The sequence below is a fragment of the Oryctolagus cuniculus genome, chromosome 7, assembly GCF_051225735.1.
Source record: "Oryctolagus cuniculus isolate XC-2025 breed Fujian yellow rabbit chromosome 7, ASM5122573v1, whole genome shotgun sequence".
NCBI classification, from domain to species: Eukaryota; Metazoa; Chordata; class Mammalia; order Lagomorpha; family Leporidae; genus Oryctolagus; species Oryctolagus cuniculus.
In genome coordinates this window covers 55892034-55909924 of record NC_142873.1, presented here as the reverse complement: position 1 = coordinate 55909924, position 17891 = coordinate 55892034, and the positions used below count along the sequence as shown (strand labels likewise).

The 17891-nt window shown below is 39.1% G+C and overlaps 1 protein-coding gene across 4 annotated transcripts in view; it reads left to right on the top strand.

Annotated features, from left to right (window-relative positions):
* TSHB (thyroid stimulating hormone subunit beta) overlaps positions 1-17891 on the top strand; it is a 36891-nt gene that overhangs the window by 13109 nt on the left and 5891 nt on the right. The window contains exon 1 of one of the 4 annotated variants that reach the window (XM_089336678.1): positions 14303-14321. The exons of the other annotated variants lie outside the window; for them this stretch is intronic. The gene's annotated coding sequence lies outside the window, so the exon portion shown is untranslated. Of the gene's footprint in view, positions 1-14302; positions 14322-17891 lie in introns of those variants that run through there. 4 annotated transcript variants of the gene reach the window in all.

Here is a 17891-nt window from a genome sequence, read left to right as displayed (position 1 = left end):
TATGCTCTGATTCTCTTGACATTTTTTTAATCTATACTTTTGCCTTTAGTGTTTGTTTGAGGATTTACAATATATGAAGAATCAAAAAGTTCATGGAAAATGGAATTAAGTTTATTTTGGTACAAAAACCCTTTGAGATCCATGCAATTTTTCATAATATGCATTTTCTATGAACTTGTTGAATATTCTTTGTATGCAGTTTTCTCTCTCTTTTTTTTTTTGCACCAAAATGAACTTAACCTTTTAATTCTGTTTTCCATGAACTTTTTGAAGTATTCTCATACATCTTTCACTTAATGTAGCTTAATTAGTTTTAAGAACCTCACAGAAATGCATTTCTGTTTTCCATTTCCATCCTTTGTTCTATTCTTGACACACAATTTACTTCTACATATTTTAAAGCTTGATTATACATTGTTATTGTTTTTGCTTTAAGCTATCAATTTTCATTTTTTAAAAGTCATGGGAAATTTCACATACTAAACTAATCACTTAAAGTGAACAATTCAGTGGCATTTAGGACTTTAATAATTTTGTGCAACTACCACTTCTATCTAGTTCCAAGCACCTTTATCACCCCAAAAGGAAGCCCTGCACTCATTAAGCTGTTAAGCCATTTCCTGCTCCTCCCAGCCTCTGCTAACCACCAGTCTGCTTTGTGTGTCTGTATGCATTTTCTTATTTCCATATTTCACATAAATGGAACCCTGCACTCTGATCTTTGTATCTGGCTTCTTTCACATATATTAAAAATGAAAAAATCTTATTCACTTAGCACATTTTCTCTTCTTTCCCTTGGGCTGTACTGGTTTGTCTTTTGTTGTTTTCCTTTTGCCCAAAGAAACTTCTTTAACATTTCCTGTACTACAGATCTGCTGGTGATGAATTCTCTCAGCTTTGTTTTCACCTGAAGATCTATTTATTTTGCTGTCATTTTAAAAGATTTTTTAGTGGGCAATGGAATTCTAGGTTGACAATTTTATTTTCTTTTGCACTTTGCATATTTTCCCATTGAATTCTGGCTTGCATAGCTTCTGTTCAGAAGGCTGCTGCTCCTAACTCTGTCTCTTTGTGCTTACTACATCCTTTTCCTCGGATTCCCTTTAAAATTTTTCTCAACTATTAACTTTCAGCCATTTGATTATACTATTTTGGAGTAGTTTTTAAAAACTACTTGAATTTTATTGAGCTTCTTGGATTTGTGAATTTATAAGTCATCAAATTTGGAAACATTTTGTCAAGCATTTTGTCCCCTGTTCCAATTCTCACCTCTTATTCTGGGACCCACCTATGTGTGTTTTCTTCTACTTGCTATTGCTCCACTAAGACTCTGTTCTTTTTAAAAAATCTTTCTCTCTGTGTTCTTTGTCTTGAATAATTTCTGTATTAGCCGCTCATATTTATTGCTCCTTGACAGATCATTCTGAAACTTAATGGCTTAAAACAGCAATAAACACGTCAGACAGTTTTTGTGGGCCACAAATTTGGACATGACTTGGCTAGTAGTTCTGGCTTGAGGTGTCACCCATCAAGTTGCAGTTGTGACATTGTCTTGGGACTGTCATAATTTGAAGACTTGACCAAGTCTGAGAGTTCCCACATGGCTCACTCACATTATGGATTGAGTCGATTCTGATTCCTGGCAAGAGGTCTCTGTTCCTTGCATTATAGACTGCTCCATTGTGTCTCTATGACTGCATGTTTGGCTTTTCCCATTGCAAGATATCTAAACAAGCAAGAAAGAAGTGGATGTGTATTTATGACATAGCCTCCAGAGTCACATCCTGTAGATTCTTCTGTAGTCTGCAGATCAGAATCAGATTATGAAAAAGGAGGGTTTATTACTTCATCTTCTGTTTTTACAAGAAAATACCTGAGACTATATACTGTATAAAAAAAGTTTGTTTAGCTCACAGTCCCAGATATGCAAGAGGATGGTGCCAGCATCTTCTCAGCTTTGGTGAGGTCCTTGTGACAGATGACATCAAAATGGCAGGAGGACATGCAGAAGGATCACATGGTGAGACAGGAAGTGAAAGGGATTCAGCAACCAGACCTTCTCTTTTTATAGTAATCGCATTTATAGGAAATAATGGGATTCCGGAGAGATCTACATTAATCCTTTCCAATGATGCTCCTAGTGACCTTCCACTAGGCCCTGCCACTTCTCAGCATTGCCACACCGAAGCTTTCAGTTCATGAACCTGTGGGGGACACACTCAAACCATATTCGAAGATATTACACAGTAACACAAGTACCAGGAAGAGAGGCTTATTGGAGCCACCTTCGGTGCTGGCTACCACAGTTTTTATTATTATGCCTTCAGGTTTACTGACATTTCCTTCTGCAGTGTCTGTTCTTTGATCTATCTAGTATTTCCCTCCCCATTTTCAGTAACTGTACTTTGTATTCTAGATGTTCCATTTGGGCATTTTGTTATATATATTCTATTTCTTTTCTTCTCCTGTTTATGTTTTCATGTGGATTCTTCAGCCTGTTAAAATATTTACATAGAATAAAATGTTCAGATATTCAGCCTGTTAAAACATTTACACAGAGTAACCATTTGGTAGTTAAAATGCAGTTAAGATGTCTATGTCTCATACTGGAGTGCATGGGTTTCACACTCAGCTCTACTCTTGACTCTATCTTCCTGCTAATGCAGACCCTGGAAAGCAGCTGATTGGGCACATCTGGATTGAATTCCTGGTTCCCAGCTTTTGCCCCAGTTGGTGGTCGTTTCAGACATTTCGGGACTGAGCCTGTAGATGGGAGTAGTCTATGTCTAGCCATCATTCTTCCTCTCTCTGCCTCAAAATAAATACATTTTAAAAAGTATTTAAAATAATTATAAAAGCAATTTTAACATTTTTGTATGTGAATTCTATTTTTTTGTCATTCCTGAGTCTATTTATTGTTTTTTTTTCTCCTGGTATAGATCATAGTTTTCTCTTTCTTTATATGCCTAGTGATTTTGTTCATTGAATATCAGACATTGTGAATTTTACATTCTAATAAACATGCTGGATTTTGTTGTTGCAATTCTTTGAAGAACACTAGAGTTTGTCCTTGCACACATTTATATTCCTTCCAGACACCTTGATCCTTTTGTAAGTTGCTTTCTGTTTTTGTTCAGGATGTGGTTCAGAGCAGTCTTAACTCTAGAACTAATTTATCCCCACTACTAAGGCCTGACTCCTCTAGGGACTTTACTCGATACTCCTTGTATTGTATTCATCCACTCTGGCTCATGGAGCACAAACTATTTTCAGATCTAAATAAGCTCCAGGAATTGTTCAGTCTCCTACTTTCCAGGGGTCTTTCCTTGGCTTCACAGTTTCAATCCCATCATACACAGACCAATCCTCTGCTAAAAACTCAATGAAAACTCTTGAGATTTCTAAATTTTCTTTCTAAGAAGTCCCCTCCTCTCCATCACTCTGTTCTAAAACTTCTAGTCACTTCAGCCTCCCTGAACTTTTATATTTGTCTTCTCAACTCATCAACACTCTTACCTCTATTTGGTTTCCTTTCTCCATGTTGTGACCTAGAAACTGCCCTTAGGCAATAAGCTAGGACCATCATTGGGCTTAACTTATTTTTTCCTTTCTTTCAGCATCAGTCTTGTGCTGTCTGTCGTCCTATGTCTATGATCAGTTGTTTCATCAGTTTTTCCTGTTTTCTAATTGTTTGCAGTAGTAGGGCAATTCCTATAGCAGATAATCCTTGATGGGTGGAAGTAGAAATGACATGTGTGGTTTGGGGAGGAACTGAATGGTCTAGGGGCTGACCATTGAGAATTATTAGCAGTGTTAGAGAATAGACAAATAGACAGGGAGGCCACCTCTTGTGCCAGGCAAGAAAAACCTTTCTCTGTTTCTAGTTTCTTTGAGGAAGATTTTCCACCAAACCCTGGACTTCTCACTCTTTTGTTTTATTTACTTTGCCTATGGGGAGATTTATTAACCTTGGTGAGTATTTTGGGCAAGAATAGCTAGCTTAGCTCTGTTCTCCTGTTTTCTGGAAGCAAGCCCAGAGGGAGCTATTCTGGCACAAGAAGGAGACAAACAACCCAGTCCTGGAGATCCAGGGTGCTCATGGAATTTGAGGTGCCTGTGGAGCATCCAGCTACAGATGCTGTGCAGGAAGTTGGATATGTGGGTGTTGAGCTTGAGGAGAGGTCTGGATTGCAATCCTATAGCTGTGTGAGGATGGTGGCACTGGCGGACACGCATGACTGCTTCTTAAAATGCATCTCCTGAGGGCAGTGTCTGGCATGAAGTAGAGATCTCATAAAGATTTGCTGAACAAATGACCTAATAGATTTCCAAATATCCATCAATTTCAGCAAAAGGTAACTCCAAACACTAGGAGAGGAGCAAACCTAAAAACACACACACACACACACACATCTAGTAAAGGCAGTTAATTGCATTATTGTAAGTTTACTTTTCTTTGGCTACCATTGATCTTTTATTGATTTTTGCATGTAACAATGTTATGAACTTCTTTTAAAATAAAAGGTATCCTATACAAAGAAGAGAAAAAAATAACTTTTGGTAAAATTGGTAGCATATTGTTGGTTAGTTTCTGAAAAGTGATTACATATTTATTGTGAGTACAGTTAATACTGTTCATATTATTCAGCCAGAGAAATAATATCTAATTACCAAGTGGTTATATAAAGTAACTTAAGTAGCATGAAAGGTATTATACTGAGGGACAGAGGAACTAGTTTTGATATACAGGAAAGGAAAATTTGATATTGATCTGACTTTATAAAACTATGAATTTTATTACAGGAGATGTTAGCAATTCCTATTAATATTTATATTTGACCTTAATTTCAAAAATTTGTTTTGAAATAGGTGGAAAGGAGCTTGTATAAATTCATATAAATCTGGTATATGAGAGACTTTAATCTGCTACCAAAAGAGATAGGCAAATTGACACAATTTTTATACATATTAAATCAACTTTGTCTTTTTCACTCGGAAGCTTTAAGATAACAAAATGATCAATATGCACTAAAGGGCCAACTCTATTTGCTATCAATTTTCTGTAAAATTGAAGGAAAAAATATTAATGAAAGGTAAGTAAGCCAACAGGTTTGTTTCAAAAGGCAGATCACTCTAATGTGACTCACAGATAACTCACATTTCAGATGGATGAATTGATTTTAAAAAAACCTGTTGCCTAGGATTTCAAAATTTTATGGAACTAGAACAGATTAGAAGCTAGAAAAGTACAGAGTCTTTGAGAAGGGGAGAACATTGGTGAGCATGACTCATATTCCAGTATCACCCCTCAGTTTAGTTAATTGAACAGTGTGGGTGGATTTTTTTTTCCACTCAAAAAAATGAGTTAAGATTTTAATGCAATGCAAAGGATGTCAAGAAAGTTGGATTTTAGCCTGACTTTGCCTGTAACTCTCTATAGAACCTCAGAAAATGTAATGTCTCTCCATGGGTTGAATTATAAACTCTGGGAATAGCATCTATATTTCCATTTATTTATGAAATCAGTATTTCTTGAACACCTAACATATGATTAGGCTGGTGTGGATACAGTAATGAACAAGACGGAGAAGGCCTTTCCCTTAGAGTGCTTCATTCTACTTGGAGGAAAGAGACTGAGGGAAAACATAATAAACAAACTATGATATCAGAAAGCGTAAGTTCTATGCAGAAAATGAATTAACAGAATAAAGTGACAAGAATTGTGATACTTTAGGTGGTCAAGAAAGGTTTTCTGAGGAAGTAATTTTTAAGCTGATTTGATAAGGAAGAAGCAACTGAAAGATTTGAGAAAGAGCTCTTGACAATGAACACATGGCAAATAGTAGCTACAGAAAGTTTGAAATGTTCAAAGGAAAGGATAGAGGTTGACAGGTAGGTAGGTGGGTAGTGGGAAGGTGAGTAGGTAGGTAGGTAGTAAGAAGGGAGGAAGGCAGGAAGGCAGGAAGAAGGAAAGAACATAAGTGACATGAAGCCAGAAGGCAGTCACAGATCATTTCTACTACCAGACTTTTTAAAGAGCAGTTTTGTTGGGGCATAATTGACATGGGGTACGCTGTATTCAACCTGAGTGTCTCACAGTTGCCGAGGCCAGAATTCCAAGATCAGTATCTGCAGGGCCATGCTCCGCCTGACGGTTCCGGGGAAGGTCCCGGTCCAGCCGTGTCTCACATTCTGACTGCCCTTGGTTCATGGTAGCAGTCTTCACATGGAGTTCTCTTTGTAAGCTTGTGTTCAAGTTTCCTCTTCTTATCAGGACAACCATCCTATTGGGAAGCCTACTCTACTCCAGTCTGACTTCATCTGCAATGGCTATTTCCAAGTAAGATCAAGTTCTGAAAAATGTAGAGGTTAGGTCTTCAATAAGAATTTTTGGGGGTACATAAGTCAACCTCCCAACATTGCATATATTTTAATTGTGCAGTTTTATGTTTTAACAGATGAAGGGTCTTCATAAAGTTCACAGAAATGTGTATCATGAAAAATATGTATGGGCTTCATTTTTTTACACTATGATAAGACTTATCTTTTAATTCCATTTTCCCACAAACATTTGGAAGTACCCTCAAAGTCTTTCACATGAAATCATCTTCGCAGTCAAATCATGAACATATCCTGTATCCCTAAAATTTCCTCTACCCCTTTATCCTGCCTTCCTCGCCTTTCCCCAACCCCCAAGTCACCAATCTTATGAATAATTTGAGCTTTTTAGAATTTTACCTAAATAGAATCAAATAGCAGGTATTCTTTTTTTTTTTTTTTGATCTGGCTTTTCTCACATAGCATAATTATTTTTGAGATACATCCATGTCAGCACTGTTAGTTTATTTCTATTTATTGCTGACAAGTACTATATTATATATGAATCATAACTTATCACCTGTGAATGGACATTTGGGTTGTTTCCAGTTTGGGGCTCTTATAAATACAGATGCCGTGAATGTTTGTATACATGTACATGTATGGACATATTCTTCTATTTCTCTTGGTTATATATTTAAGAGTGTAATGACTGGGTCATATGACAAATGTATGTTTAAAATTTTTATGAAACCATCTAATGAAATTGGTTGCCCCTTTTTATGTTTCCATCAGTTACTCCATGTCCTTGATAACACTTGCAACTGTCGACTTTTAAATTTTAGGCATTCTGAATCATTTTCCCCCTAAAAAGTATATAGTGTTATATCATTGAGGCCTTTATTTGCATAAGACTAATGATGAATGTTTTTCCCTTCCTACCTTTACACTTTGGTGAAATATCTCCTCAAATCTTTTGTTCATTTTAATGTAGGATAATTTTATGATTGCTATATATTGATGTTATATCTTGCAGTCTTACTAAACTTACTAAAGTAGTTTATGATTTCTGATTTATTGAATTTATTGGACTTTGAGAGTTTTTAAGATATATTCCATATACATGTTCTGTATCTGATATATAATTTGTAAGTATTTTCTCTCAATCTGTGGTGTATCTTTTTGTTCACTTATCAATGTCTTTTGAAAAAATAAATTCTTAATTCTGATTTAATATTTTTAAAATGAATTATAATTTTGACATTATATGCAGTTTTTCCTAACAGTTTTTTATTTGATGTTTACCTCTAGTTTTATAATTCTAGTTGTTATGCTTTATATTAACATTTATATATGGTGCAGGGTATAGATTGAAGATCTGTCTTATCTATTTTTACATGTGAATAATTAATTGTTCCATTATCATCTATTGAAAATACTATTCATGTTCTACTTAATTGCATTTGTACCTTTATTGAAAAATTTTTGATTATGTGTATATAGATTTATCTCTGTACTGTTTTCTGTTTCATTGATCTGCTTGTCTGTTTTAGCAGCGCTGTATTGACCTTGTCTCAACTACCATAGATTTGTAATAAGTCTTGAAATTAGCTGGTGCAAAATCCTCCAACTTATACTTCTCTTCTCAAATTTTTTCTAGCTATTTATGAATTTGGAATCAGTTTGCCAGTCACTACAAAAAAAGCCTGCCAGAAATTTGATTGGTATTGTGTTGAGTTCAGGAAAAAACTTGGGAAAAGTTGAAATCTTAACAATATTGAGTGTTTTTATTCATGAATATGGTATATTTCTTCATTTACTTAAAATTTTGATATCTATATGATTGCTATCTATATGATTGCTGTATATTGATGTTGTATCTTGCAGTCTTACTAAACTTACTAGTTTATGATTTCTAATAGTTTTTTGACTTTCAATGAGATTTTCCTTTTTAAAATTAATTTGTTATTTGTTTTATGTACTTATAAAAATTTTACATTTTATGAGATACTAATATATGCATATTTCCAAAGATTTGTCTTCTAGCTTGGATATTCTTTTGTCTGCCTTACTAATTCTATTGTTAAGGCTTTCCTCTGTATTTTTTATTTGATATATACAGATTTTATTTTATATATTGTATTTTTATATATATCAAATAAATATATTTTTATCTTCTATATATATCTTCAAATATATTTTATTTGACATATACAGACAGTAAATAAATGAGGACTTCTGTAAATAAATACAGAGGGTCTCTTTTTCATCTTCATTCATAAATGAGAGCTTTACAAGGTACAGTATTCTGGGTTGACAGTTTTTTCTCGTAAGACTTGTGCTAACTCTTTCCATTTTCCCTTAGCCTATAGGGTTTCTGATGAAAAATCAGCTGTGAGTCTAATTGGAGATCATCTGAAAGTAATTTGGTGTTTCTCTCATGCACATTTTAGAGTTTTTTTTTTATCTTTTACTGTTTTTTTTTTAAAGATTTATTTGTTTGAGAGGTAGGGTTATAGACAGTGAGAGGGAGAGACAGAGAGAAAGGTCTTCCTTCCATTGCTTCACTCCCCAAATGGCCACAATAGCCAGAGCTGTGCTGCTCTGAAGCCAGGAGCGAGGTGCTTTGGGGTCTCCCATGCAGGTACAGGGGCCCAAGGACTTGGGCCATCTTTTACTGCTTTCCTAGTCCATAGCAGAGAGCTGGATTGGAAGAGGAGCAGCTGGGACTAGAACCGGCGCCCATATGGGATGCTGGCACCACAGGCAGAGGGTTATCCTACTGAGCAACGGTGTCTGCCCCAATATGTTTTACTATTGCAAGTTTGACTACAGTGTGTCATGGTGAAGATCTTTTCTGGTCATGTCTATTAGGAGCTCTAAATGCTTCCTGTACTTAGATGTCCCTTTCTCAGAATTAGGGAAATTTTCTGGTATTATTTCACTGAATAGGCCTTCTTTTTTTTTTTTTTAAGGTTTATTTATTTATTGAAAGTCAGAGTTACACAGAGAGAGGAAAAGTAGAGAGAGAGAGGTCTTCCATCTGATGGTTCACTCCCCAGTTGACCACAATGGCTGGAGCTGTGCTGTTCCAAAGCTAGGAGCCAGGAGCTTCTTCCGGGTTTCCCAAGCAGGTGCAGGGGTGCAAGGACTTGGATCATTTTCTACTGCTTTCCCAGGCCATGCCAGAGAGCTGGATCAGAAGTGGAGCAGCTGGGACTAGAACCGGCGCCCATATGGGATACTGGCACTTCAGGCCAGGGTGTTAACCCGCTACGCCATAGCCCAGGCCCCTGAATAGGCCTTCTAATCCATTCTGTCTTTCAACACCTTCAGGAACTCCTAACATCCATGTGTTGGGTCATTTGTTAGTATCCCATAAGTCTCAAACATTGCTTTTAATTTTTCTAATTTCTTCTTTGTTTTTATCTATTTTCAAAGATTTGTCTTCTAACTCAGATATTCTTTCATCTGCCTCACTAAGTCTATTGTTAAGGCTTTCCTTTGTATTTTTTATTTAATATATTGAATTCTTCATTTCTAATATTTCAGTTTGATTTCTCTTCAGAATCTCAATCTCATAGGAAAATTTTCTATCCACATCAAATATGGATTCCCTTTTTTAAAAAAGATATATTTATTTGAAATTCAGAGTTACACAGAGAGAGAAGGAGAAGCAGAGAGAGAGAGAGAGAGGTCTTCCATCCACTGGTTCACTCCCCAACTGGCTACAATGGCTGGAGCTGTGCCAATCTAAAGCCAGGAGCCAGGAGCTTCTTCTGGGTCTCCCATGTGGGTGCAGGGGCCAAAGGACTTGGGGCATCTTCTACTGCTTTCTCAGGCCACAGCAGAGAGCTGGACTGGAAGTGGAGCAGATGGGACTCGAACTGGCAGCCATATGGGATGCCGACAAGGCAGGCAGCAGCCCCACCTGCTATGCCACAGTGCCAGCCCCAAATATGGATTTCTTTAACTCATGAATTTGCTTCTCTTTGCTTCTGAGTAATCCTATAGTCATTTTTTTAAATTTCCTTTTCAGGCATTGCATCAATCTCTTTATGTTAATATTCTAATATTGAAGTATTGTTGTATTCCTGTGAGGGAGTCATATTGTCTTCCTTATTCTTGTTTCTTGAATTTTTGTGTTTATTTTTAGGCATTTGTAGAAATACTTGTTGGTTTTCTCCTCTGACGGATTTTATCTTTGAACCATGCCTCTGTGGCTTAGTGGAGCATCTTTTCTCAGTGAATACTCAGAGGCGTGTGATGGCTGTGTCCAGGGAGCTCTGGTCAGTGCTCCAGGGTGGGGCAAGAATCCAGTGTGACATCCAAGTTGGGAGTAGTAGGTCTGTATTGTAAGTGGGGGAGAGAGTGTGATCATGCCTGTTGGTGTAATCACAACTTCATCTCCTGTCTTCCAAGATGACCCATGACTGGGGTTAGCCTACAGTGGGTACAGCCCCCATCCACGCTGGTGCATGAACTGCACAAAAGATCTGTGCGGTCCTGAATGTGAACAAGGAACCCTCTACAATGACCCCTCTGGGGCTGTCAGGGAGCTCTGAGCCTTTGCCATGAGACACAGTGATCGCCCAGACCCAGCTACACCCCCCACCATATCGTGCTGTTACTGAATTCCTAGTCACAGCACACACAGCTCCCACAGTCTTAGGGTGCAGAGGATCCACTAAGCCCCCAAAGCCTGTCCTGTCCACAGAGCAGAGTCATTCCCTAAGCCAGCTGCCTGTGGGTTCTCCACTGTGGCAATTTTGAGACCCAGAGCCTGTGATATGTTGAAAGGATGGGGGCACCTCACAGTCCTATGTGGGTGCCCAGCCCCTGATGACCCTCCTGGCTAGCCTTGAAGTCAGTGGGGAATACGGCTTTTTCCCTGTGATAAAATCCCCTGGTCACAGACACACACAGGAGCTGGCCACAACCTCTGCTGGTATCGCAGTGACACCTTCTCCCTGCAGGTTGCTGAGCGGCCTTGTGGAGGGATGAAGAAAAAGCAATGTGCTTTCCTCTCACTGGATTTGGTGGGTACCCTGCCCTTCACTAGGGCTCCAGGCTGGACCCAGAGACAGTGTAGTCTGCAAGGCAGTATCCTCAGCAGCAGGGACTGCCGCCGTTGGCACTCACTTGCTGCCTGAAGCTGGCTTCTCTTCTAGCTTCAGGCTGCACTGGTCACGTGTGGGGTCTGTGTTCATTGTTCTGCATCTGCACCTTTCATGCTGCTCCACAGTTCTCCTCTTCCTTCTGTAGAATTTCCATTGTAAGCTTCTCTCCGACTCCCACCTGGAATGCACTTCCTCTGCTCTTCTGCTATTTTCTCCTGTTCAGAAGCAGCACATCTCTTCCCTATTCAGCCATCTTGGAATCCTCCCATGGTAATGCTTTAAATCACAAATTTAATTTCTTTAATAGATGCAAAGCTACTCAACTTATCTATTTCTAAAAGGTTTATTTATTTATTTGAAACGTGGAGTTACAGAGGGAGAGAGAGAGAGAGACAAAGACATCTTTCATCTGCTGGTTCACTCCCTAGATGGCCTCAACGGCTAGAGCTGGGCCAATTAGAAGCCAGGAGCCAGGAGTTTCCTCTCGGTCTCCCACGTGGGTGCAGGGACCCAAACACTTGGGCCTTTCTACTTTGCTTTCCCAGGCACATTAGCAGGGAGCTGACTCGGAAGCAGAGCAGTTGGGGCTTGAACTAGCACCCACATGGGATACTGGTGCTGCAGATGGTGGTGTAACTTGCTACGCCACAGTGCCAGCTTATCTATTTCTTCTTGAGTAAAATTTAGTAATTGGTGTCTTTCATAGAATTTGTCCATTTTCAATTAAATTCTTGATTTTTTTCACATAAAATTTCTTCATAAAATTCCTTCATTATAATTTAAAAATCTTTAGAATCTTTGGTGATATCACTTCTCTTGTCCCTAATCTCAATACTATGTACCTTGTCTTTTTCCTGATCAGTCAATTTAAACGTTTATCGAGATGCTGACCCTGTGTCCTAGTGAATAAAGCTGCCATCCACAATGCCAACATCCAAACAAGCGCTGGTTAAAGTCCTGGCTGCTCCATTTCCAATCCAGCTCCTTGCTTATGTGCCTGGGAAAGCAGCAGAAAAAGGCTCAGGTGCTTGAGCCACTGCTACCCACATGGGGGACATGGAAGAAGCTCCTGGCTCCTGGCTGTGGCCTGGACCACCCCAGCTGTTGCGGCCATTTGGGGAGTGAACCAGTGGATGGAAGACCTCTCTCTCTCTTCTCTCTCTCTCTCTCTCTCTCTGTAGCTCCACCTTTCAAATAAATGAAGTAAATCTTTTTTTTTTCTTAATTTGATCATATTATTGATCTTCACACAAAACTGGCATTTGGTTCTGTTGAATTTTTTGTTTGTTTTTTATTTCATCAATTTCCTATTTGAGTTTAATTATTTCCTTGGCTTGTTTTGGGCTTAGTTATCTCTTTTTTCTAGTTTTTTTTTTTAATCGAAAACTGAGCCATTGAATTGAGGTTATTAATCTCTTCTAACATGGTTGTTTAGTGCTATTGATTTCTCCCTGAGAACTGTGTTAGATGTATGAAAAGAATGTAAGGTTTGTAAGAATCAACTCTAACAAAAAAATCAACTCTAACAAAAAAAAATTGAAGCCAGGAGGTCATGGAAGTGATTGTTATGCATGATTCCTTGATGTAACCATCACAGAAAGCTACCACAACTACAGAATCTTAAGAAAAAAGAACTTCTACAAGGAAATTGCCCAGCAATGTTCACTGTCAAATTAATGCCACCCTGGTTATTAGTTACTGTGGCCATATTGTTTCAAAATATGTGAAGTAATCCCCCTCATTTTTGCCTTTAATAACTTCCCTTGGCCTCAGCCTCTTTGGATATGCCCATAGTTTATTACATGCACATTCCCATTGCAATGCTTTGCTGTTCCCAAATAACTGTCACTATTGTGTGAAGAAGCTCTCTCTGGCTGTGGTTTAGCGACAGGCTGACAGTCACATATCATGAAATTTTATGTGTTGTCTTTTAGTTTTCTTTCAGTTCAAAATACCTTCTAATTTCTCCTTTGTTTTCTTTCAACTCATGGATTATCTACTTGAAAATATGGAAATTAGTTATAGTATGTGTTTTGGTGTCCTTGTCTGCTAATTCTATTCCCTTTGTCATTTCTGGGTTAGTATCAGTTGATTACTTTCTCCTTATTGTATTTTCCCCCTTCTTTGCATGCCTAGAATTTTTCTTTTTTAATTAACTGATACACATTGTGCATCCTACCCTGGTGGATGCTGGATATTGCTGTGTTCCTCTAAGTGTTCTCCAGCTGTGTTACTGACTTGTTCTGTCACTTGGAAAGAGCTAATACTTCCAAGCTTTGTTAGGCAAGGCCAGGACAACATTTAGTCAGGGATAATTTTTCCTCACAATGCAGTGAAACCTTTCTGAGTATATCGCTTGATTTCTCGTGAATTAGATTTTCTACTTTTGCAGTTCTGGACAGGTTATATGCCTCATTCTCTGTGAGTCTAGGACTGTTCTCTTTTATCTTTTCGTGTGTTTTCACCCCAGTTGCAGCAGGCTTACTCACATGTACAAGTTTATCAGTTCGTAGCTAAATACTCAGAGATCCTCAGTATGTCTCCATAATCCTCGCACTTTCACCTCCAATCCTTTCCTGAAAACTCAGGTCTGCCTTGGACCTCATAGACTTCTAGATCAATCTCCTTGATTTGGTGACGCGTCTGGCCTCTGCCTTGGTACCTCCCCATACCATGCACCAGAAACTTTCTGTGGGCATTAAACTGGCACTCCCTGGCTTGTTTGCCAACTCTCTGGGATCATTTTTTTTGTTAGTTGACATCCGATGTACATAGAACCACTAAGTTTTGTCCTGTTTTCAGTTATTTTAGGTGGGAAAGTAAATCTGCATCAGAAGTGCAAGTTAAATCTACCTGAATTATTTTAACAGTACAAGTTCCTATGTAAGTGCTCCTTTAAAAAAACAGTCACTACTCAAAAATATTATATTTATTGTATTTCTTCTCATAACATACCAAGTGTATATGAGTTACCTAGTTTATAATATGTAATACATAATAAATTATATATTGTTATACTATGTATTTTTATATATATTCCCATGGATATGTATATAAATATTCATTGCATTCCTAAATCAATGCTTTTTAAAAAAAGATTTGTTTATTTATTGAAAGACCAAGCAAGAGAGATAACAACAGAGACAGAGATCTTCCATTCATTGGAACACTTCCCAAATGGCCAGAGTGAAGCCAATAACAAGAAACTTGGTGGCAGGGGTCCAGCTACTTGGGCCATCTTCTTCTGCCTTCCCAGGTACATTAGAAGGAAGCTGGATCAGAAGCAGAGCAGCTGAGACTCAAACCTACACTCCAATCCTGAATGCTGACATCACAAGTGACAGCTTAACCCAATGTGCACAATGCAGGCCCCTCTAAATCAATGCTTTGTACAACAGAGACACTAGTTCCATTAGAAACAAACATCTCACATTTTTCTCCAGTTACCTTACTCCTGTGTTAATATCTTGCCTGGAATCACTTGAAGAAGGTTAAGTTTGGCATTCCCATTTTCTCTTTCCCTATTTTTAGGATTCTCTTGCAACATAACAGTTCACATTTCTAAGACTTGGGGGTCCCTGAACTCACTATTCTTAGTACATATCTGTTAAATTAAATTAAATTTGGTCTGAAAGTGTTGAGGTGGATTCATTCTGAGAGGAGAAGTGCGGTGCAGGCAAGAGGCGCAGAATCACCACATAGACACCGGGAGTTAGGTGAAAGCGGGCCAGAGGTGAGCAGCTTGCAGACTCATATATTTCAGTTGGTACAGCAGCTTATATAGACGAGGCAGCCAATCCAGTCAAGGGGCGGTTTATGCCCTAACCAATCACAGCCTGTTGCCAGGCAGGCTCCATTGCCAGGTAGTTTCCCAGGTGGTTTCCGAAGCCATTCCTGAATAACTGATGCTTGCTTGCCAGCGGCCATCTTGACATGGCCTTCTCATTCCACCACATGAAAGTATCCCTGTATTGTGAGTCCCTATGTAATGAACTGCAACCTAACTTTGGGCTTAGCTGAAAGGCTAATGTAGGAGTATATTTTTGTAACAAATAGCTGAGTCTCAGCCGATCACAGACACCAAGTTGGAGTCAGTCATGGCAGCCAGGTGATCAGGTGAATGTGATCTGTAACCAACCAAGCATTTTCTGTACTTCACTTCCACTGTCCATAAATCCTACCTGCCCAAATCCCAAGGGAGGTCCCTGACCTTCTTATGGGTCTGAAGCTTGACTGATCCCCGAATCATTCTTTGCTCAATTATAAACTTTTTTAAATTAATTTTTCCTGGATATATTTTTTAAAAAAGATTTATTGATTTATTTGAAAGAGTTACAGAGAAAGAGAGAGAGAGAGAGAGAGAGATGGAGAGAGAGAGACATTCCATCTACTGGTTTACTCCCTACAGTGGCCGGCACTGGGCTAGGCCAAACCAGGATCCAGGAGCTTCTTCCAGGTCTCCCATGCAGTGCAGAGACACAAGCACTTGGGCCATCTTCCCACTGCTTTACTAGGCTGTAACAGAGAGCTGGATCAGAAGAGGAGCAGCCAAGACATGAACTGATACCCATAAGAGATGCTGGGTTAGCCTACTATGCCACAGCACTGACCTCCTGGAAGGTATTCTTTTAACATAGCCCAGACTTCTCCATCATCCTCTGGGGAAACTCACCTATATTAAGCCTCATTTTTTTCTTTAACTTTAATTAACACAAAAGACTTGAGCCATTGCAGACACAAGGGGTTATGAATAACCTATGATATTATCTATGCTCTATTAAGCATTTAATATGTGCCAGATAGTGTTTATGTTTTCTGTAATTCTTCTAAAACCACTAACCACAAGAAGATGTTGGAGCATCAGGGAGGGTTTTGCTGAAGGGATTTTTCTCATGTAGGCCACAAAAGATGAGCAGGAGTCTGGTGAGATGAAGTTACGTCAGGCATCTGTTCTAGACAGAGGCAATGATATATGAAAAGGCCAGGGAGACCGTGACTGATTTGAAGAACTCAACTCAGTTTGGCTGAAAACACAGAAAGCAGAGAAAGGATATGGGAGGATAGGGAGAGGGATAGATAATGGGAAAAGAAGAAACTGGAGAGCAAACAGATTGCGAAGGATTTTATAGATGATACTAAGTAAATGATAGTGGGGTATTTTCTCCTGAGAGCAATGGAAAATCTCCACTGCATTTTTTTTAATTTTAATTTTTTAACAGGCAGAGTGGACAGTGAGAGAGAGAGACAGAGAAAGGTCTTCTTTTGCCATTGGTTCACCCTCCAATGGCCGCCGTGGCTGGTGCACAGCCGGCGCACTGCACTGATCCGAAGGCAGGAGCCAGGTACTTCTGGTCTCCCATGGGGTGCAGGGCCCAAGCACTTGGGCCATCCTCCACTGCACTCCCTGGCCACAGCAGAGAGCTGGCCTGGAAGAGGGGCAACCGGGACAGAATCCATCACTCTGACTGGGACTAGAACCCGGTGTGCTGGCGCCGCAGGTGGAGGATTAGCCTATTGAGCCGAGGCGCCGGCCATCCACTGCATTTTTGACGTTTCTTTAGGTAAAGGGAGGAGAAGGGGTTGGAGGGAGTCAAGCTGAGTTATAGCTGTGGAGATGCATAAAGCATACATCGGTTCCAAAATCTGAATAATTATTTACGCTCTCCCACAGCTATTGATGCTGACTGCCTATTACATACTACATATTTGTCAAGTAAATGTGTTGAATTATTATAAAATAGCTGTCATTTATTTAACATGTATGTGCCAGACACCAGGTTAAGTGTTTTATAGAAACATCACTATTACCTTTTTTAAAAAGTTTATTTTATTTATTTATTTATTTGAAAGTCAGAGTTAGAGGAGAGGCGGATAGAGAGAGAGAGAGAGAGAGAGGTCTTCTATCCGATGGTTCACTCCCCAGATGGCCAAAAATGGCCAGAGCTGCGCCAATCCGAAGCCAGGAGCCAGGGGCTTCTTCCGGGTCTCCCATGTGGGTGCAGGGGCCCAAGGACTTAGGCCATCTTCTACTGCTTTTCCAGGGCATAGCAGAGAGCTGGATCAGAAGAGGAGCAGCCAGGACTAGAACTGGCACCCATATGGGATGCCGGCGCTTCAGGCCAGGGCTTTAACCCACTGTGCCATAGTGCTGGCCCCCATATTACCATTTAATAGGTGAAGAAGCTGAAGAAAAGAGAGATCAAGCCAATATTTCAATGTCATGTAGCCAATAAACAGCAGAGCCAAACTTTGACTGCAGGTCAGTTTGACATCCCACCACATTTGACCATATTACTTAAACACCCATCATTTCACATATGTGAACTGTTTTAAAAATTTCTTTTTATTTATTTGAAAGACAGAGAGAAAGAGAGAGAGAAGAGAGTATATTCACTAGTATACACCTTATATGCTACAATAGCCAGGGCTGGACACAGCCAAAGCCAGGATCTG